Here is a 21,936-nt window from a genome sequence, read left to right as displayed (position 1 = left end):
CACTCATTCTCTGAGGACGTCCCTACCTAAGCTCCCTGACAGGAGCCTCGCTTAGTCATCTTTTCACCTTCTGTAATTTCTCAGTAAATGTCCTACTCCCCAGTTCACAGAGACTGACTCCAGGGACACAGCTTTAAACTCACACAGGTAGAAGGGAACCCTTCTGGCAAGCAGTACTGGGCAAGCAAAGGCATCAAGATAAGGTTAGAGAAGACCTGCAGTAAGAAGATCTTACGAAGGAAGTGGACACCATGGAGTATCAGAGAAACCTTCCAGCATTAGCCACCACAAGGTAGCTCAAAGCACAGGCTTTGGAGCCAGCCCCAACGTGGGCTCACTCCTACACTCAGCCTCCTGCCAGCTGTGTCTCCTTGGACAGGTTCATTTATCCATCCCAGTCTTCCTGGAACAGTTCCATCAGCCAGGAACTGTTTGAGGCTTAAACTTCCCTTTTCTGGTACATACATGAGGTTAACAGCACCACGTCCTTCAGAAAATAAGACTGATGAGAACCGAATGCACACGTGAGCACTCAATCCTGTCAGCCAACCAGAAAGATGCCCCCCCCCGCCCACACACACACAACTGCTCTGCAGGGGGTATTCTGTTCCCAACAGTACTACCAGTACTCAGGTTAAGAAAAACTATTACTCCTGGATGAGGATGGAGACTATACATAAGCATGTCATTTTGCTCCTTCCTGAAACCTCACTAGAATGACAGAAAGGGTGTTTTAAAAATGTCTTCAGCTCCCGGCTGGCGCTGTGGCTCACCTGGTTGATCCTCCGCCTGTGGCGCCAGCATCCCATATGGGCGCCAGGTTCTAGTTCCGTTTGCTCCTCTTCCAGTCCAGCTCTCTGCTGTGGCCCAGGAGGGCAGTGGAGGATGGCCCAGGTGCTTGGGCCCCTGCACCTGCGTGGGAGACCAGGAGGAAGCACCTGGCTCCTGGCTCCAGATCGGCACAGCGCCGGCCGTAATGGCCATTTGGGGAGTAAACCAACAGAGGGAGAACCTTTCTCTCTGTCTCCCTCTCACTGTCTATAACTCTACCTGTCAAATTAAAAAAAAAAAAATGCCTTCAACTCCTAATAATTGGAATAACAGAAGAGGAGGCAAAAGCAGCAAACATTGGAAAGCAGATGAACAATGATAACTGACTTAGCAAACTGAAGAAAGTGCATTTGGTCCAAGAGTGGTCTCCTGTTGGGATGCTCACAAGTCACACTGGAGTGCCTGATTTCAGTACCAGTGAATTCACTTCCAACCCAGCTTCTTGCTAATGCAAAAATCCCGAAGAGGCAGCAGGTTATGGTCTAGATACTTGGGTCCCTGACACCCACATGAAGACCCAAAGTTCCAGACTTCTGGCTCCAGTCTGGCCCGGCCCTGGCTATGGTGATCATCTGAGGAGTAAGCCAGCAGATGAAAGATCTCTCTCCATCTGTCTATTTATCAAATAAAAATGAAAATAAATAAGTTAAAAAAACTGTTTAAGCCAAATCCCAACCCAGCAAGGTGGAAAGCTCAGGTCAACCCAGTAAACACTAGATACACTAGATGGAAACCAAAAAAGATCTGCAGATCCTGTCCCTTCTCTCTTTTTTTTTTTTTTTTTTTTGACAGGCAGAGTTAGACAGTGAAGAGAGAGAGACAGAGAGAAAGGTTTTTCCTTTTCCGTTGGTTCACCCCCCAAATGCCCGCTACAGCCAGTGTGCTGCACTGATCCAAAGGCAGGAGCCAGGTGCTTCTCCTGGTCTCCCATGGGGTGCAGGGCCCAAGCACTTGGGCCATCCTCCACTGCACTCCCAGGCCACAGCAGAGAGCTGGCCTGGAAGAGGGGCAACCGGGACAGAATCTGGCGCCCTAACCAGGACTAGAACCTGGTGTGCCAGCGCCACAGGCGGAGGATTAGCCAGCCCCTTCTCTCTTCTTGATGGCAACTACTCCTTCCATGTCCCGTGAGAAGTCTCTGGTTCTTCCCTATTTCTTGTGTACTGGACCAAACACAATGGAAGATGCAGCTATCATACTGGAAATCAGACACAAGGACTACCTCAGACTCTGTTCTGGCTCAGTAGATGCTGTCAGAATCCTTCCCTCCACGCAGGAAAACCCTCCTTCAGGGGATCTGATTGGTTTAAGAGGCAGAATATAAAATACTAATATCAGGGATAACAGACCAGCCAGAAACACAGTGAAACACAGTTGAAAAGCTTCATGCACACCCTCAGAGAAGCCAATCACCTTTTTAGTCCCCTATTCTTATTTATAAGAAAAAGCCAAAGATCACTAGGCATCTAAACTTTTTTTTAAAAGATTTATTTATTTATTTGAAAGTCAGAGTTACACACAGAGAGAAGGAGAGGCAGAGAGAGAGAGAAAGTCTTCCATCTGCTGGTTCACTCTCCAAATGGCCGCAATGGCTGAAGCTGGGTGGATCTGAAGCTTCGTCAGGGTCTCCCATGGGGGTGCAGGGCTCCAAATGCTTTCTTTACTGCTTTCCCAGGCCATAGCAGAGAGCTGGGTTGGAAGTGGAGTAGCTGGGACTCGAACCAGTGCCCATATGAGATGCTGGCACTGCAAGAGGTAGCTTTACCCACTACACCACAGCGCTGGCCCCAAAGGAAACTTTTAACATGGAAGAATACACAGAGAAAAACAGTAGCTCGGTAGAAACAAATGAAGCAGGGAAAGAAAAGTTAAAATAATATCATTATAACCCCAGAGATTAGAGAATATGGTGCATCCATGAAACAAGAATAGGACACTATCACAAGAAACACTGAAAGACTGAAAAAACTGGCCTTCAGAATTTAAAACGTTGGGGCTGGTGCTGTGGCGCAGCAGGTTAAAGCCCTGGCCTGAAGCGCTGGCATCCCATATGGGCACCAGTTCTAGTCCCAGCTGCTCCTCTTCCAATCCAGCTCTCTGCTATGGCCTGGGAAAGCAGTAGAAGATGGCCCAGGTCCTTGGGCCCCTGCACCCACATGGAAAACCGGGAAGAAGCTCCCGGCTCCTGGCTTCAGATCGGCGCAGCTCCGGCCGTAGCAGCCATCCAGGGAGCGAACCAGCAGTGGAAGACCTCTCTCATTGTCTCTACCTCTCTCTGTAACTCTTTCAAATAAATAAAATAAATCTTTAAAAAAAGAATTTAAAACATTAATAATGAATTTTGTAAAAAAGGAACTAAATGTTAAGGAAATATAGTAATAAGTATGACACAAAAATAGAAAACAGGTAAGTTAGAGAAACAGTATAAAAGCTTCACTTATAAATAAAAAGTATTTCAGAAGAGGCTCCAGATAAAACAGAAGAAAATGTAAAATATTCTAAGAAAACTTTCCCAGAAAAGAGGTTCTTGTACTTACAGACTGAAAGAGCTCAATGAACATTTGATCTAATAAATGAAAATAGATCCACAGATGATTTTAAATTTCAAAACACTGACACTGAAGTGTAGTTTCTGTAAGTTTGCAGTGAGAAAGAAAAAAAGGTGACATACAAAGAATCAGGAATCCTAATAGCTTGGAATTCTTTTTTTTTTTTTTTTTTTTTTTTTTTTACAGGCAGAGTGGACAGTGAGAGAGAGAGACAGAGAGAAAGGTCTTCCTTTTGCCGTTGGTTCACCCTCCAATGGCCGCCGCTGCAGCCGGCGCACCGCGCTGATCCTGGCAGGAGCCAGGAGACAAGTGCTTTTCCTGGTCTCCCATGGGGTGCAGGGCCCAAGCACCTGGGCCATCCTCCACTGCACTCCCTGGCCATAGCAGAGAGCTGGCCTGGAAGAGGGGCAACCGGGACAGAATCCGGCGCCCCAACCGGGACTAGAACCCGGTGTGCCGGCGCCGCAAGGTGGAGGATTAGCCTATTGAGCCACGGCGCCGGCCCTAGCTTGGAATTCTTAACAGTAGCACTGGAAATAATGGGACAGTGGAGCAGGAACTTCTACTACACTCAGAAGGAAAATTATTTCTAAATAAATTCTATTGCTAATTAAAGTATCAGTCAAGTATGAGGACAGAATCGAAATACATTCAGACATGCAAGGTTTCCAAAATCTAACTCTTTTTGTCAAGAAGCTGCCAGAATTTGAGGTCCACTAGAGAGCAAATCAATAACAGAAAATGCAGGACATGGGAAAAATCCAATCCAGGAAAGCTAAAGAGAACCCAGCTGTGCCCTTGAAGCAGCGGTAAACCAGGCCAGAATGAAGCAGTGGAACGCAAGAGATAACGTCCCAGCAAATACAGCAGATTTTAAGCGGAGACTGAGTGCCCAGGAACCCGGCCCAGATTCCTATCTGTACTCAGCGGGGCTGGGCTTGATCTCCAGCATACGCTGTAAGGCCTGCAGCCAGCACCAGCAGAGGGTACACACTTCCCCCAGAGAGGTTCTGATCTGACCTACCCCGATAACTACAGCCCAACAGTGAGGAGCCAGAACACACGGCACAGCCCACTCCCTCCAACCCTAGTTCTCCTGTCTATATAGCACTTGGTTCACACTAGAGCCCTCCAAATACCCTGAATGAGGGGAACCCCATTTTCACTCACAACCCCACTGACTTCCTCAGTCAGGAAAGCTGAAGTTTTCATCTAATAGTGACTATGCTGTCCTTTCCTTACACAGTCAGAAGTCTGAGCTTACAATCATGAAACAAAATTTTAATTCCAAATTTAGAAAGACCTAGATTTTCTAACAAGCCTGTTTGGATCTATCTGTGTTCTCAGGGGGAAGGGACCATGGAACTTCATTACTGGCAGTTGTGCCCATTTGAGGAGTGAACCAACAGATGGAACATCTCTGTAGGTATGTGTGTGTGTGCTCTCCCTCTGTCTCTGTAATTTTGCCTTTTAAATATTCTTAAAGCTAGATAAATAAATAAACAGATCAAACACTGCTTGCGAGGCCCACATTCCACATTAGGAGTACCACATTAGAGTCCCAGCTACCCCACTTTGGATTCTGTTTCCAACTAACGCATCCTGGAAGACAGCAGGTGCTGGCCAGTAGTGGGTTCCTGCCACCCACATGGAAGACCCAGCAGGCGTTCTAGGCTCCTGCTTCACCCTGGCCAGCCCTGGCTGTTGCAGGCATTTGGGGAGTGAACTAATTGGAACATCTCAAAATCTCTCTCTCTCTCTCTCCCTCCCTCCCTCCCTCTGTCACTTTAACTTTCAAGTAGGTGAATATTAACAAACGTTTAAAAAAAGAAAAAAACTGTGATACTCTCAATTACAGTTAAGTAAATTTTGAAACATATTCAGTGTTTGCATGAGAAGTTCATTTTTAACACTATTCATTCAAAACTTACTATACTGCTCAAGATATAAGAGTGTTTCTTTTTTTATTATTATTATTTGACAGAGTTACACAGTGATAGAGAAAGACAGAGAGAAAGGTCTTCCTTCCGTTGGTTCACCCCCAAATGCCTGCTACGGCCGGAGCTACGCCAATCCGAAGCCAGGAGCCAGGTACTTATCCTGGTCTCCCATGGGGTGCAGAGCCTAAGCACTTGGGCCATCCTCCACTGCCTTCCCAGGCCACATCAGAGAGCTGGACTGGAAGAGGAGCAAACGGGACTAGAACCCAGTGCCCACATGGGATGCCAGCGCCTCAGGTGGAGAATTAACCAAGTGATCCACGGAGCCAGCCCCAAGAGTGTTTCTGTATGTGCATTTATGTAGAAATGTGTGTATATATAAGTGTGTATGTATGGGAATTTATGTATGAAAGAGGGATCTGCAAAAAGTTATGAAAAATGCTTATTGTTAAAAACTATTCATGGATTTTTAAAAAAATTTTGTACCCAAATAAACATCTTTTGATTCCATTTTCTATTAGCTTTTTTTTTTTTTTTTTTTGACAGGCAGAGTTAGAGAGAGAGAGAGACAGAGAGAAAGGTCGTCCTTTACCGTTGGTTCACCCCCCAAATGGCCGCTACGGCCAGTGCACTGCGCCCATCCGAAGCCAGGAGCCAGGTACTTCTCCTGGTCTCCCATGGGGTGCAGGGCCCAAGCACTTGGGCCATCCTCCACTGCACTCCCGGGCCACAGCAGAGAGCTGGACTGGAAGAGGAGCAACCGGGACAGAATCCGGCGCCCCAACCGGGACTAGAACCCGGGGTACCAGCGCCGCAGGCGGAGGATTAGCCAAGTGAGCTGCGGCACCGGCCTCCATTAACATTTTGAAGTATCCTTGTATATCTCAAGGTAATTTAAAAAGCAAGAGAAATATTAATACAATAATAAGGACAGATGTTACCTCCAGGGAAAAAGTATAAACATTTCAACTTTTTAATCTGGTGATGAACACGATGGGCATCATTGCAATAGTATTCCTGAAATTACATCTATGTTTGGGGTGGGCATTTAAGCCCTGCAGTTAAGATGCCCGGGGTCCCCACTGGAGTACCTGGATTTGACTTCTCGCCCTGGTTCGTGATTCCAGCTTCCTGCTAACGCAGACCATTGGGGGGAGGGGGGGCGTGATGGCTGAAGTAACTGGGTTCCTGCCACTCCTGTGGAAAACCAGGATTGAGGTGTAGCCTGGCCCAGCTCTGGCCATTGCAGTCATTTGGGGAGTGAACCAGTAAGAGAGAGCACATGCGCTCACTGTCTCTCTAATAAAATATTTAAATTACAACAAGCTAAGTCTATATATACCGCTTTGTAAATAACGTCCTTGCAGTCTATCAGCGGCTGAACAATATCACGGTATGGAGAATGGAACTGATGATGCCAAGGGTAAGAAACAGGAATTCTTCCTCTACTTGCTATACTTCTACGCTGTTTTAATTTTTTATATTCTTCTGCAAACGCTTAAATTACTTTTTACAACCTGAAAGTTACTTTTATCAATTAAAAAGACAAGTAAGGATATATATATATGTGTGTGTGTGTGTGTGTATATATATATATATATATTTTTTTTTTTTTTACCGTGGACCCCAGAAGTGAATTCGGGAAACTGCAGCCTGTTAAGGCCACTGTGACCCCATCTGGCAGAGGAGAATGAGGGAGGAAGGGTGTGTCTCCGGAAGAGGAAAATGACATCCTCACCCCGCTCTTTAATTAAACCTGCTTTTCCCCCAGCATCAATAGAAAAGACAACCTCTGGCTTCCACTTTAAGACGGCGGAATCTTGCAACATCATTCTAGGTCAAAATGCTTAACTTTTCCTTTAGCCTGAATCCGGATTTAAAAGCCAGGAGACTCAAGATGATGGAAAAGAGAGAGGCAGGCCAGGTCCGGGAGTAAGACGCTCTGGGACTGTCAAGAAAAGGAACGCACAGCACGGGAAGAGAGAAGAGGCGGGCCTCTCCGACAAGAGCAAGTCCGACGACGGGCGCGACGGGCGGATGAATCGCACGGCCCCCACCGCGGCCCCCTTCCCACCGCAGCCCGCCGGGCAGGGGGCTGCGAGCCGGAACATTCCATCGGGCACTGCTTGCGTTTGCAAAGGTCACACGAGGAAATCCACCTCGCTGGTTAGAACCAGAACGGCCTAACGCACAACGACCAGGGCCAAGTCCCCGCTGCTGCCCATCCGAAAGGACACTCCACACTGACCGTCTCACACCTCCCCTGCCCACCTCTACCCGGTCGTTAGGGACGGAGTCAGAAAGTGCCCCCTGAACACTGGCCGCTTCGCAGCCCCGGCTCAGGGCCAGCAAGGCTCGAGTGGCCCCCAGACTCCCGTCGGAGTCCCCCGCGGGCCGGGGAGACGGAAGGCACCAGGCGGCGACCCCGCCAGCCGGCGAGGCCGCGCGGCGGCACTGCGGCCTGCCCCGGGGGAGTTAGGGGTCACGGCCGCGCCGCCGCCTCTGTCAGCCCGGGCGACCGCGGGAGGACGGCGGCGGCCCCGCCCCGCAGGCTGCCGGGCGCAGCGGAGACCTCGCAGGCCGGACCGGGCCCGCCGGGGGCGGCTCTCCACGCGCCGACAGTGCGCGAGCCCCCCGGCGTCCCCCGGCGCTCCAGACTCGACGACCGCACTCACCCAGCTTCCTCGGACGCCCACGCCGAGCCCAGGCGCGCGCGCGCGCAGGCAGGAGGAGGCTGCGGCTGCGGAGCCGGCGGCGTCCTCGGCTCCACCTCAGACAACCCGGGAAACCGGGAGCGGACAGCAGGCGCGAGGCGAGGGCGCCGGTGGGGCGGGGCGAGGCGCCGTGTGCACCGCAGCAACCAATCGCAGCGCAGCAAGTGGCCTGCCGTGGGCGGAGCGGGGCTCCGAGGGGCGGGGCGGGACGCTAGGAGGCGGGGAGAGGGCGTTGGCGGGGCGCGGCGCGGCGACGTGCGCTCGCAGTGGCCAATCGGCGTGCAATACTGGTTGGCTGGGGGCGGGGCGGAGCTCCGGGAGGCGTGGTGGGGGAAAAGCCTGGGCTCCGAGGGCGTCGGCTAGCGGCCGTCTGGACCCGCCCGCAGCGGCCCAGGCCTGCCCCGTCTTCTGGACTGCCACCGCTGCGGTTCCGTACGCGGACTCAGAGTGCGGTACCCGTGAGACAGGTGCGGCGGCGACCCAGGGCTCTGAGGACCGCGTCTCCTTTGCCCATAGGCCCATGTGCCCTGTCCGCGGGCTTCCGGGGTGGACACTCGGGCCCTTCGGGGCTGCACTTTCCCCATCCCGCCCTTCAGCAGTGGGGGCCTGGAAAGGTGGAAGGTGAGGTTACTCCGACAAGGCTTCACGCCCCGTGCTGGTTACGCGAGGTGACCGGTGCAGCGAGCCGGCCCTCGGGTCTTTTCCCGTCCATCCACCCAGATTTGAGGCTTTCTTGCAACCAGAGCCCTTCCTGCTGTCTCCTTTACAGACGCTCGTCTGGAATTTGCACCACAGCTTCGACTCTCCTTGGAAGTCCCATCCAAGTTTCCGACCGGACATAAAATACCATTTAACTGGGTGTGTGTGTGTGTGTGTGTGTGTGTCACCCTGTTGTAGGTCCAGGTAGGAATCTAAAAACATTTTAGGGGCCCGCGTTGTGGTGCAGCCGGGAAAGCTGCCACTCGGGTCACCCGCATCCCACATGGCAATGCGGTTGGTGTCCTCGACACTCCCTGGCGATGCACAACTGGGAAGCAGCAGGTGATGGCGCAGCTGCTTAGGCCCCTGCCGCCCACGTGAGAGACCCCGATACCCGATGGGTGGAGTTCTGTGCTCTGGCCTGACCCACCCCGGCTGTTTTAGGCATTTGGAGAATGAACCAGTGGGTGGAAAATCAATCAATCAATCTCTCTCTCTCTCTCGGCCTTTCAAGTAGATGAAAATAAATAAACCTAAAAAAAAAAAAAAAAAAAAAAAAAAAAAAAAAAAAACCACACACACACACATTTTACCTGGGGTATAATGAGGAAGGCGTTTTGTGTCCTGGAGCTCACCCCTGCCATCCTGGTACTGTTACTCCTATAGATTTTGCACATGTGCGTGCTGGGATCTTGGTGTTCAGCAAATGTCTGCTGGACAGAGACCCTCTGAACTGTCCCATTATGCTTGCCTTCCAGCCAGCAGAAGAGAGGCCATGAAGGGAAGAGCCATCACTCTATAGGAACCCTCCCAGAGGTACCCGCATTTCAGCTTTCATGCTGCTGGAAAAACCTCGTACAGTAAGTGCAAAGAGGGCTGAGTGAAGGCGTGCTGGCTGTTAGGAGGCAATTAGAAGTTTCCACCTTCGTGATGAATTTCATACTTTAAAGTATCAAATGTTTTAACATTTCTGGTTCGAGTCCTGACTGCTCTACTTCCGATCCAGCTCCCTGCTAATGCACCTGGGAAAGCAGCAGAGGATGGCCCAAATGCTTGGGCCCCTGCGCCCCTGTGGGAGACCCTGATGGAATTCCTGGCACCTGGCTTGACCTGGCCCAGCCCTGCCATTGAGGCCATTTGGAGAGTGAACCAGCAGATAGATAGATCTCTTTCTCTCTCTCTCTGTCACTGCCTTTCAAATAAATCTTTTAAAAAAATGCACATTAGTGGGAACTTCCACTAATGCAGCTTGTGTCTCTCATAATATAAACTTCTATCACACAAATAAAGTAAAAATATATTTAGTTATATTTTCAAATACATGGGCAGGTGTCAGATTTGGGACCAAGTTGCTGCTGTCAACATTTCTATGTCAGAGTTATAAATGCACTGATTTCAGTCTTTAGTAAAATTACAAATCAGCCTTTAAAAACTGCACGCATGCCCTGATTCAATGTGTATTCCACCATGTAGCCACATAATCATATGCTTTGTTAAAATCCAATTACCAAAGCACCAGAGACAGGCTTTTCAAGACTTTTGTGACTTTGGACCCCTTTCAGGGCCAGGATGAATTTTTTTTTTTTTTAAGATTTATTTATTTATTTGAAAGGCAGAGTTACAAAGAGGCAGAGGCAGAGGCAGAGAGAGAGATGTCTTCCCTCCACTTGTTCACCCCCTAGATGGCCTCAATGGCCAGAGCTGTGCCGATCCAAAGCCAGGAGCAAGGAGCTTCTTCTGGATCTCCCACACAGGTGCAGGGGCCCAAGCACTTGGGCCATCTTCTACTGCTTTCCCAGGTCATAGCAGTGAGCTGGACTGGGAGTAGAGCAGCTGGGACTTGAACCAGCACCCATATGGGATGCCGGCACTGCAGGTAGCAGCTTTGCCTGCTACACCACAGCACTGGCCCCCAGGACAACTTCTCAAAGATTTGCTTAGGGCCTGTGTTTGGCCTCAAGGTTAAAATGCTGATTAAGTCATCTGCATCCCATAGGACTGTCTGAGTTTGACACCTGCTCCTGACTCCAGCTTCCTGCTAATGTGGACTCTGAGAGGCAGAGGTGATGGCTCAAGTCATGGGTTTCTGCCACCCTCAGTGTCAGCCCTGAACTTATTTCCTGACTCCAGTCTTTGGCCTTGGCCCAGCTAAGGCAATTGCAGGCATTTGGGGAATAAAGTAGGAGATGAGATTCTCTCTCTCTCTCTCTCTCGCTCTCACTCTCGCTCTCCCCCTTTGAAATTAATAAATAATCAAAAGAACAAAAAGCCTGTGGCATAATGTGTTAAGCTGCCACCTGCAATGCCAGCATCCCGTGTGAGCACTGGTTCAAGGCCTGCCTGCTCCACTTCTGATCTAGCTCCCTGCTCATGCACCTGGGAAAGCAGCAGAAGATGGGCTCAATTCCTTGGGTTCCTGCATCCCCATGGGAGACCCGGATGAAGCTTCTGGCACCTGGCTTCAACCTGACCCAGCCCTGCCTGTTGAGGCCATTTGGGGAGGGAAGCAGCAGATGGAAGATCTCTCTCTATCTCTGTGTCTCCCTCTTTCTCTCTGTAATTCTGCCTTCCAAATAAATTTTTAAAAATCTTTAACTAAAAAATAATTTAAAAATTTTTTTTGAAATAAATAAATAAAAGACCTACTTCACCTAAAACTTTACCTAAACCTAAGCAAATACAAGCCTACTAATAGAAGGAAGAAAACCAGGCTGTCCTTTTTATTGTTTTTTTTTTCCATTTAACTTTTTTAAAATTTAATTTACGTCCATAGGTTAGCTGGCCACATTGGCTGGGGTTGGGCCAGACTGAACCCAGGAGCTTCCTCCAGGTCTCCCACATGGGTTCAGGACCCCAAGCACTTGGGCCATTCTCTGCTGCTTTCCCAGGCGCATTAGCAGGAAGCTGGATCAGAAGTGCAGTAGCCGAGACTTGAACTGGCACCCATATAGGATGCCAACGTTACAAATGGCAGCTTAGCCCACTACACCACAGTGCCAGTCCCCAGGCTGTCCTCCATATAAGGTCCCATGGGATCTTGTTTGTTCTTACTTTCTCAGGGCTGCTTCAAGAACTTATTCCAACAGAGCAGAATTCACTTCACATTTTTCGAGAGTGCAAGTCAAATATGTACCACAGGAACTACCTGCAAGACTAAACACGTTGTGTAAATATGTACTTCCCAAAACATTGTCTCTCTTCCTCCATAAGCTTATGGGCTTGTGTAACAAAAAGGCTTCATGTGAGTAAGTCACACGCTGCTTATTAGAGCTGCTGCATTCTGATGAAGGTGTCTTGAGAGTGAGGTCATGACCCCCATAGGTCTGAAATGGACCCTGGCCTGAAAGGCTCAATATTCAGTGTCAACCAAGTGGAGGAAAGACTCAGCTTTAGGTGGGAAAAAAGGAGCCAAAGCCTGGAAAATAAATTGACTCTGGCCAAAGAAGAAACATTTCTCTCTGAAATGTAGGCTCTGAAAAGAATGGACGCATTTGTCAGTGGGCTTCTTGCTGTGCCAAGTAACAAAGAAAACAGTTCTCAAAGTCACCTAAATAATGAGGATTCCATGGATCACAGGACTGGAAGACCAAGGATCTGCTGAACATGACGGTCTGAATGTTTATGTGTTTCCCAAAATTCACGTATTGGAATCTTGCTGCCCAAAGTGATGGTGTCAGGACGTAAGGCCTTTGGAGAGTGATTAAGTCATGAGGATGATGACTTCGTGAATGGGAATAGTACCCCTATCTGTTTTTTAAAGATTTATTTATTTATTTGAAAGAGTTACAGAGAAGGAGACAGAGACAGAGAGAGAGAGTGTATCTTCAATCAGCTGATTCACTTCCCAAATGCCAAATGGCCAAAATGGTCAGAACTGGGCCAGGCCAAACCCAGGAGCCAGGAGCTTCATCCAAGTCTCCTGCATGGATGCAGGGGCCCAAGGACTTGGGCCATCCTCCACTGCTTTCCCAGGCACATTAGCAGGGAGCTGGATCAGAAGTGGAGCAGCCAGGTCTCAAACTGGTGCCCATATGGGACACCAGCACTACAGGCAATTGCTTTACCCACTATGCCACAGCACCAGCCCCGAATGGTACCCTTAATAAAGAGGTCCCCTGGCAGGCAATTGGTGCAGCAGTTAATACCCTGCTTGGGACACCCAAGTGCCATATAGGAGTGCCTGAGTTTGAGTCTCAGCTCTGCTTCCAAACCCAACTTCCTGCTGATGCACACCTGTTGCTCCCCCATTCGCAGAGGAACGACACAGGACCCTGCGCTGTTCTTTTGTCTGCTCGGCCCTTCCCGGGTTTGCTGCTGGTCCTTCCCGGGTTGGCTGCCGACCCCTCCACCTCCGTGGAGGGGCGGCTCCCCCTGCCACTTTCCCCACTTCCGCGGGGGAGCGGCACACCGCCGGCCGGCTCTCTCGGGGACTGCTCAGATGTTATCCGGATGTTCCTGGTGCATGTTGTCTCTCTCCTCCTTTATAGTCCTCTTCCACCAATCCCAACTCTGCTACCCACACGCCGAGCACGCTGCTCTCCTCCAATCAGCTGCAGGACCAGCTCCTGCAGCTTGTCAAACTGATGAGGCAGCTGCGTAGAGGTTGTTTGGTCTCTTTCTCTCAGTGCCATATTGTGGGAGAGCAGATGCATAGAATAAGTCTTAATTCCAGTAACTTAGTCTAGTCCGAGTTGCTCCCCACACACACCCTAGGATACAGTCGATGATAGCTCAAGAAGATGGGTCCCTGCTACCTACATAGCAGCCCAGGCTGTTGTAGGCAGTTGGGGAGTGAGCCATCAGGTGGAAGATCTTTCTCTGTCTATAAAATAAAAGTTTTTTTTTTTAAAAAAGAGGTTCATGAAAGACCCTTATCCTCCCACCATGTGAGGTTATCATAAAGAGATGGCCATTTGTGAAACAGGAAGTAGACTGTCACCAAATGCTCAACCTACTGGCACCTTGATCTTGAACTTCCCAGTTTTTAGAACTCTGAGAAACAAATTTCTGTTTTGTTATTTGGCTTTGAAATGATTCCAAGCACTTAAATAGTTCGCTACAAGATGTTGTGGGTTTGGAACTTGTGTTTTTGTTCTTTCTGCTTGTTTTTTTTTTTTTTTTTTTTTTTTTTTTTTTTTTTTTGACAGGCAGAGTGGACAGTGTCGCTCCCCGTCTTCGTGGAGGAGCGACACTAAACCCTGCCTAGGCTTCATATCCGAGTCACGGCACCATTATGTCGCTCCCCGTCTTCGTGGAGGAACGACACAGGACCCTGCTCTGTTCTTTCGTCTGCTCGGCCCTCCCCGGGTTTGCTGCTGGTTCTTCCCGGGTTGGCTACTATCCCTTCCACCTCCGTGGAAGGGCAGTTCCCCCTAGCCACATTCCCCACTTCCGCAGGGGAGCGGCACACCGCCGGCCGGCTCTTCTCGGGGGCTGCACAGGTGTTCCCCTTAGATGTTCCCCATAGATGTTCCTGGTGCATGCCGTCTCTCTCCTCCTTTATAGTCCTCCTCCGCCAATCCTAACTCGGCTGCCCACACACCGAGTACGCTGCTCTCCAATCAGGAGCAAGTCCTACAGTTTATTGGTTGAACTGGAGGCAGCTGTGCGGAAGCTGTTTACTTCTCTCCCAGCGCCATATTGTGGGAGAGCAGATGCATAGAATAAGTCTTAATTCCAGTAACTCAGTCTAGTCCGGTTGCTCCCCACAGGACAGTGAGAGAGAGAGAGAGAGAGAGAGAAAGGTCTTCCTTTGCCGTTGGTTCACCCTCCAATGGCCGCTGTGGCTGGCGCACCGCGCTGATCCAAAGCCAAGAGCCAAGTGCTTCTCCTGGTCTCCCATGCGGGTAAGAGTAGATGTCTCATCAGATCTTCTATGTGAGGATTTGCAGGGAATGCCCCTCCCTTGGACACATTATGTGAGACTTTTCAGACTCTCCCATATGTAACTTGCTGACCTCAACTACTGGTCTTCAAAATACATCAAAACTCAAAAATGTGATCAACACTTTGAGAGCTTAGGCCATGGCAGGCTACTCTCTGCCAGCTGCTTCTCCAAAGACTAAGAGCATGTTATGGCGCCCCTTCAGTATCTGGAAATGGAATTCCTGAAAAATATACCCTATCTGTACATGTAATTTTAAAAATATAAGTAGAATGTCCTGACCATAATAAAAAAGAAATGGAAAAAGAAATCATTTATAATTTTAATGGTTTTAGTATGTAAACAAATTGGAAGGCATTACAGTAGAAGACATAATGAAGTAGTCAAGTGCTTGCATCCACTTAAATTGAATTTCTGGATTTAAGGAAAGAAATCAGAAAGCATTCTTTTTTTTTTTTTTTTGACAGGCAGAGTTAGAGAGAGAGAAAAAACGAAAGCATTCTTTTTCTTTTTCTTTTTTTTTTTCTTGTAGCGGCAGACAGAGCTCCCATCCACTGGTTCACTCCAGATACCAACATTGGTTGGGGGCTGGGCTGGGCTGGAGGTGGGAGCCATGCACTCAACCCAGGTCTCCCGTATGGGTGAGGAACCTAATTACATGCGTCATCACCACCACTGTGGCTCCTGGCTTTGACCTGGCCCAGTCCCTGTCACTACAGCCATTTGGGGAGCAAACTAGTGAATAGAAGAATTCTCTCTCTCTCTCTCCCCCTCTACCTTTCAAATAAATAAATCAATAAATATTTCTTTAAAAATAATCATCTATGATATGATACAAGAAAAGATGGTGATGAGATATCAAAAATACCATTGTTCAAGAGGTTGATAGGGAGACAAATTCTTCAATGCATACAGAGAACATACGAGTCAGGGAAAAGTACAATAATAAAAGCATCCACCGAGAAGTTAGGCGGAAGGCCCTGCGGACAGTCTAAGGTAGGACGCGGAACTCAGTGAGTGGCTCCAAAATTAATAAATCATTTCAACATGTCATTTTTACAATAAGAACTGACTATCACTATACCAGAAAAATAGTGCACATGAAATGTTTTGGAAACATGTATTGCTAGAATTTATGAGATCACTGAGTTTCATATATGTCTACTGCATTGGTTATCTATTGCTATTTATCCCAAAACTTAGCAACTTAAGACATCAAATATTTGTCTCATCGTTGGGTCGGCTGTCCTGGTTGAGGGTCTCTCAGGAGCTCGTCCTCAAGCTCTGGGGACTGCAATCATCTGAATGCTGGGGCGGGAGGCTCTGCTTCCAACCAAGCTCCTTCATGGGGACCATGGCTGGTGGCCTCAGTTCCTTGCCACACGACCCTCTCCACACGGTATGCTGAGTGGGAAAAGCCAACCACTTCTCCTCTGCTGTCATACCACAGTCAACACAGAAGACTTCTGTGACCTCAAAAGACGTGAGGGTTTCTCCCTGCTGGCAAGCAACCATCAGTTCTGCAGCCACAACTGGTGGGCGCCCCCAACCCAATGCAGTTCTGACATTATCTACCTGGAGAAAGTGGCAGCTCCCACAGGGGGAGTCTCAGTCCCCAAGACCACGCCCACTTCATACCCAGTCACAAGTCCCAGCCTTTGGAACTTCTGGCCAACAGGCTACAAGTTGGGGTTCCCATGATCCCTCTTCAGGCTCAATTTTGCTACAGCAACTCCTAGAACTCAGGAAACACTGTATTTGTGTCTACCAGTTTATTATAAAGGAAATTCTAAAGAATGCAAATAAGCAGCCAAATAAAGAGGTGCACAGGACGAGGTCCTATCCCCTGTGGGATCCCAGCACGGGAACTCCTGTCCCCGAGGAAGTGGGGTGCACCCTCCCCTCGGCATGGGGGTGAGGACTTGCTCACCCCCCTGAAGCTTGCACATGCTCAAAAGCTCCCTGAACCCTGTCCTGTGGGTTCCATGGCAGCTTCATTGCCATGCATGATTCGTCCCTTGGCTGTTGGTGATCAGCTTAACCTTCAGCCAGTCTTCCCTCCCCAGAAGTTGGAGGGAAAAATCCACCCTCTAATCCTGCCTTTGTATTTCCCTTGACCAATCCCCGTCCCATAGCTACCTAAGGGCCACCGGCAGCATGTCAGCTCATTAGTACAGAGGAATATCTATTGCCTCAGAGATTACAAGGACTTTAGAAGTCTTACTCCTGGCCGGTGCCGCGGCTCACTAGGCTAATCCTCCGCCTGCGGCACTAGCACACTGGGTTCTAGTCCCGGTCGGGGTGCCGGATTCTGTCCCGGTTGCCCCTCTTCCAGGCCAGCTCTCTGCTGTGGCCTGGGAGTGCAGTGGAGGATGGCCCAAGTCCTTGGGCCCTGCACCGCATGGGAGACCAGAAGCATCTGGCTCCTGGCTTCAGATCAGCACGATGTGCCGGCCACAGCAGCCATTGGAGGGTGAACCAACAGTAAAGGAAGACCTTTTTCTCTCACTGTCCACTCTGCCTATCCAAAAATTTAAAAAAAAAGGAAGTCTTATTCCAGGAAATATAGATGAAGACCAAACATGAAATTCACAGTATCACACATGGCAACTGGCTTCACTCAGAGAGAGAGAGAGAGAGAGACAATGAGAATGTTAAGATGCCTGCACCCCATGTGGGAGTGTCAGCTAACATTCCTGGCATGGCTTCCAATTCTAGCTTCTTGTTAATGCCAACCCCCTGGGGGTAGCATTGATGGCTCAAGTAGCTGTGTCTCTGCCACTCACGTGGGAGACCTGGACTGAATTCCCTGCTGCCGGCTTGGGCCCAGCCCAGTCCCAGCCATTGTGGGAATTTGCGGAGTGAACCAGAAATAGGAGCTCTCTATATTGCTCTGTCTCTGTCTCTCTCAAAAAAGTTTAAAAAAAAAAATAAAGTGACTTATCATGTCATCACTTCTGTTATAATCCACTGGTCACAAAGACCAACCCATCAGGATTGGCAGGTGGGGATCATCAGGGTTCATCTTGAAGGCTGGCCGCCAGACCCACTTATTTAGTAATGTTCAAAGGGATCTCTACTCTCTTCCACATTCATTCATTGACCACCACGAACGGCAAGTGCTCTAGCTGTGTAGCTTTAGGAATGCAACCTGATTAACTACCGTACGCCGCAGTGCCAGTAGTGATGCTGTGATACTTTTCAGAAATGGGGTGCGACTCTCAGTAAAATTCCCAAGAAGAGAAAACACAATTTTCTCACAAATGCTTACACTAGCTGTATTTATGGACACATTGTTGTGTATTGTATTTCACACAAATACCATGTTGCTTTTATGTGTAGAATATAATGCCACTCTAGGCTCGGATGATGACAAGCAGGTCTTTCACCCACATGAACGTTCAGTGGAACAGGACACGGAACAGTTCCTCACTGTGGCTGAATTCCTCATCCTTGCAAACACAAGCATGCCTGGCACCACCTCCTCGATGCCTGTGATCAGATGTGATGTTCAAGCATTTAGCAGCTAGGTTAGCACGCACTTACCGACCAATCAGAATGGAGGCCAACCAACATCACAGTGCACTGGGGCAAAGCAGTTCAGCAGGCCTGCCAGCCCTGCCCCTCCACCGGGCACGGCTCACTTACTCATCAGGACCCCAGCCTGCTACCAGCAGCTCACGGAATCTAAGGAATACAACAGCCCTGCAAGTGGGGATCTGCTCACTCGCCAGATGGGAGCCCTGAAGCTCAGGCAGGTCGCACAGCTGGAGACTGACAAAGCCTGGGTCTCCGTGGAACCTCTCTCACTCCAAACCTCATTCTTTCCACGGCATCACCTGGCCTCAGCTCCAGAGGCAGTCGGGGCTTCAGGACCTCATGGGAAATTGGCAAGAATGAGAGCCCAGCTGGAAAACAGGTCCAGGAACCTCAGACAATGGAGTTCTTGAGTCTCCACTCCAAAAGCTGCCATTACTGCTAACTCTGTTCTGGTCTCCTCCCCGCCAACAGCATCGAGTAGCTTGTGGGTAAGAACAGGAATCTTGGGGCTGGTGCTGTGGTCAAGCTGCATCCTGCAATGCCAGCATCCCGTATGGGCACCAGTTCAAGTCCCAGCTGCTCTACTTCCTCCAGCTCCCTGCTAATGTGCCTGGGAAAGCAGCAGACGATAGCCCATGTGCTATCTTGGGAGACCCAAGAAGCAGCTCTGGGCTCCTGGCTTCAGCTTGGCACAGCCCCAGTCATTGCACTTTGTAACTCCGTCTTTCAAATAAATAAAAATAAGTCTTAAAAAATAATAATAATCTGGGATCAGAGCAACCACAAACAACTTGGGTTCAAATCTCACCGCTGCCACATCCTAGAGTAAGCTCCAAGGTGTCAACTGACCTCTCTATACCTGAGTTTTCACATCTCCCTTTCTTCCCCTTAAAGATTGATTTATTGATTGATTGATTTGAAAGGCAGTATGACAGAAAGAGTTAGAGAAAGATCTTCCATCTGCTGACCCACTCGCTAAATGGCTGCATCCAGGTCTCCTGTGTGGGTAGCAGGGGCCCACGTACTTAGGCCATCTTCTGCTGCTTTTCCAGGCACACTAGCAGGGAGCTGTATTGGAAGTGCAACTAGCACCTGGAGTAACAGGCAGCAGCTGAACCCACTGTGCCGTAACACTGACTCCTCCTTGTCTCTTAGAAAGAGTTAATATAGGAGGCTGGCACTGTGGCCCAGTGGGTTAAGCCATTGCTTTCAATGCTGGCATCCCATATCAGAGTACAGGTTCAAGTCCTGGCTGCTCCACTTCTGATCCAGCTCCCTGCTAGTGTGCTTGGGAAGACACTGGAAAATGGCCCAAGTACTTGGGCTCCTGCCACCTATATGGAAGACCCAGATGGAGTTCTGGGGTCCTAGTTTCAGCCCGGCCCAGGCCTGACTGTTGTGGCCATTTGGAGAGTGAACCAGTGGATAAAAGATTCTCTCTCTCTCTCTCTCTCTCTCTGGCACTCTGCCTTTCAAATAAATAAGCAAATCTTGGGGGCCAGCACTGTGGCATAGCGGACCAAGCCTCCGCCTGTGGCACCAGCACCCATATGGGTGCCAGTTTGTGTCCTGGCTGCTCCTCTTCCCATCTAGCTCTCTGCTTATGGCCTGGGAGAGCCCAAGTGCTTGGGCCCCTGCACCCACATTGGAGAACTGAAGGAAGCTCCTAACTCCCGGCTCTGGCCATTGTGGCCAACTGGGGAGTGAACCAGTGAATGGAAGACCTCTCTCTCTGCCTCTGCCTCTGCCTCTCTGTAGCTCTGCCTTTCAAATAAATCATAAAAAAAAAAAATCCCTCTCTCTCTCCCTCTGTCTGTAACTGTGTTTCAAACAAATAAATAAAATCTCTAAAAAAAAAAAAAAAAAAAGTACAGGGGTTGGCGCTGTGGTGCAGTGGGTTAAGGCCCCGGTCTACAGCGCCAGTATCCCATATGGATGACGGTTCGAGTCCTGGCTGCTCCACTTCAGATCCAGCTCTCTGCTATGGCCTGGGAAGGAAGTAGAATATGGCTAAGGTCCTAGGTGCCCTGAACCCATGTGGGAGACCTGGAAGAAGCTCCTGACTCCTGGCTGCAGATTGGCCCAACTCTGGCTGTTGTGGCCATCTGGGAAGTGAACAGCAGATGGAATAGTTCTCTGCCTCTACATCTGCCTCTCTATAACTCTGCCTTTCAAATAAATAAATAAATTTTTAAAAGTATAAGAACAAGCAAATCTTAAAAAAAATGAGTACCAATTCATACACTCGTTATGGGGATTAAATCACTTAATGCAAAGAAAGTGGTCAAAACGTGTGAGCTAATATCACCTTCTGTACCTCATGCCTGGTGTCTCCTTCATATGCCATATCTCATCCACGACTCGTGATAACTTCAGCTCACATCCTTCCCTCTCCATACCTTGTGGTCTTTCTTTGTATAACCTTGTGCTGCTATTTACACTACTATCTACTTCATTGGCTCAGTACTGGTGAGTTCTAATTTCACTGAGAGCATACAATACCATGCAGGCCTAACAAATAATGACATAAGGCTGTATTTGATGATTTGGAAATATCTAGAAGATATACTAATAGGAAAGTGAAGAAAAAGGTATAGAAGAGCAGCTATATTATGTGTTTTTGAGAAAGACACTCTGTGTATGTGTGTGTGTGTGTGTGTGTAGGAAGAACATTGTGGTGGCCAATGACCCACATCCATGTCCCAATCCCTGGAATCTATAAATATGCTGCACTATATGGCAAAGAGAAACTAAGGTTGCAAATGAAATTAATGTTGCTAATCAGCTGACCTTAAAATAGATGATGTTAGGTTGTCTTTGCGTGCCCAATGTGATCACAAAGGGTCTTTGAAAGTGGAAAAAGGGAGACAGCACTGTGGATAAAGCCACTGCCTGCAGGGCCAACATCCCACATGCACACCGGTTCGAGTCCCAGCTGCTCCACTTCCAATCAAGCTCCCTGCTAATGGCCTGGGGAAAGCAACAGAAGAATGGCCAAGTGCTTGGGCCCCTGCACCCGCATGGGAGACCTGGAAGAAGCTCCTGGCTCCTGCCTGCAGCCTGGCACAGCTGCAGCTATCTGCGGAGTGAGCCAGCAACTGGGAGACCTCTCTCTCTCTTCCTTCTTTTCTTCTTCTCCTTCTCTATAATTCTGACTTAAATAAATAAATCTTTAAAACAATCCAGGAATGCATCCAAGAGAAACACCTACTAAGCCCAGTCTGAGGAGTGTTTCAACACATCCATCAGTCCTATGCAGCCAGCTACTTTGACGTGAGTGATGGGCACACGGGGTCTGTTGCCACTTAGCTCTCTGGAGCCACCTTTGTTCTCTATAAATACATTCCTTATCTCTTCCCAGAAATGCCCTCAAAATTAGTCCATAGCCTTCTTTTCAGTATACTCTGTCTCTGAAGCTGTTTGTAACCAATCAACTTCCAAAAGTATAACCTGCAACCTGTGAGAAATGTACCCCCACTTACCTTTTGGGGTCAAGTCAATGTAGTTCACTCTATGATGCTAAATGAAAATTTACTGGGGCCAGCGCTGTGGCGTAGTGGATAAAGCTGCCACCTGCACTGCCAGCATTCCATACGGGCGCCAGTTTGATTCTTGGCAGCTCCACTTCCGATCTAGCTCTATGCTACAGCCTGAGAAAGCAGTAGAAAATGATCCAAGTGCTTGGAACCCTGCACCCGTGTAGGAGACAGGTAGGAAACTCCTGGCTTCAGATCGGTCCAGCTCTGGCCTTGGCAGCCATTTGGAGAGTGAACCAGTGA

General features: G+C 49.0%; 1 protein-coding gene and 1 long non-coding RNA gene across 4 annotated transcripts in view; one reads left to right on the top strand and one right to left on the bottom strand.

Annotated features, from left to right (window-relative positions):
* TMEM50B (transmembrane protein 50B) overlaps positions 1-8,214 on the bottom strand; it is a 60,527-nt gene extending 52,313 nt beyond the window's left edge. For 2 of the 3 annotated variants that reach the window (XM_008274926.4, XM_051833546.2), the window contains exon 1: positions 7,996-8,170. The gene's annotated coding sequence lies outside the window, so the exon portion shown is untranslated. Of the gene's footprint in view, positions 1-7,995 lie in introns of all 3 variants that reach the window. The other variant, XM_008274925.4, reaches the window with a different exon arrangement.
* Positions 8,215-8,349: 135 nt separating this feature from the next.
* LOC138849235 (uncharacterized) overlaps positions 8,350-21,936 on the top strand; it is a 52,191-nt gene continuing 38,604 nt past the window's right edge. Inside the window, exons 1-2 of the long non-coding RNA XR_011387721.1 lie at positions 8,350-8,501; positions 9,492-9,593. This is a non-coding gene — a long non-coding RNA (uncharacterized lncRNA). The remainder of the gene's footprint in view (positions 8,502-9,491; positions 9,594-21,936) is intronic.

Source organism: Oryctolagus cuniculus, chromosome 4 (genome assembly GCF_964237555.1).
Source record: "Oryctolagus cuniculus chromosome 4, mOryCun1.1, whole genome shotgun sequence".
Lineage (NCBI taxonomy): Eukaryota > Metazoa > Chordata > Mammalia > Lagomorpha > Leporidae > Oryctolagus > Oryctolagus cuniculus.
Note: the sequence above shows the minus strand (reverse complement) of the source record. Positions and strands in the feature narration are given on the sequence as shown.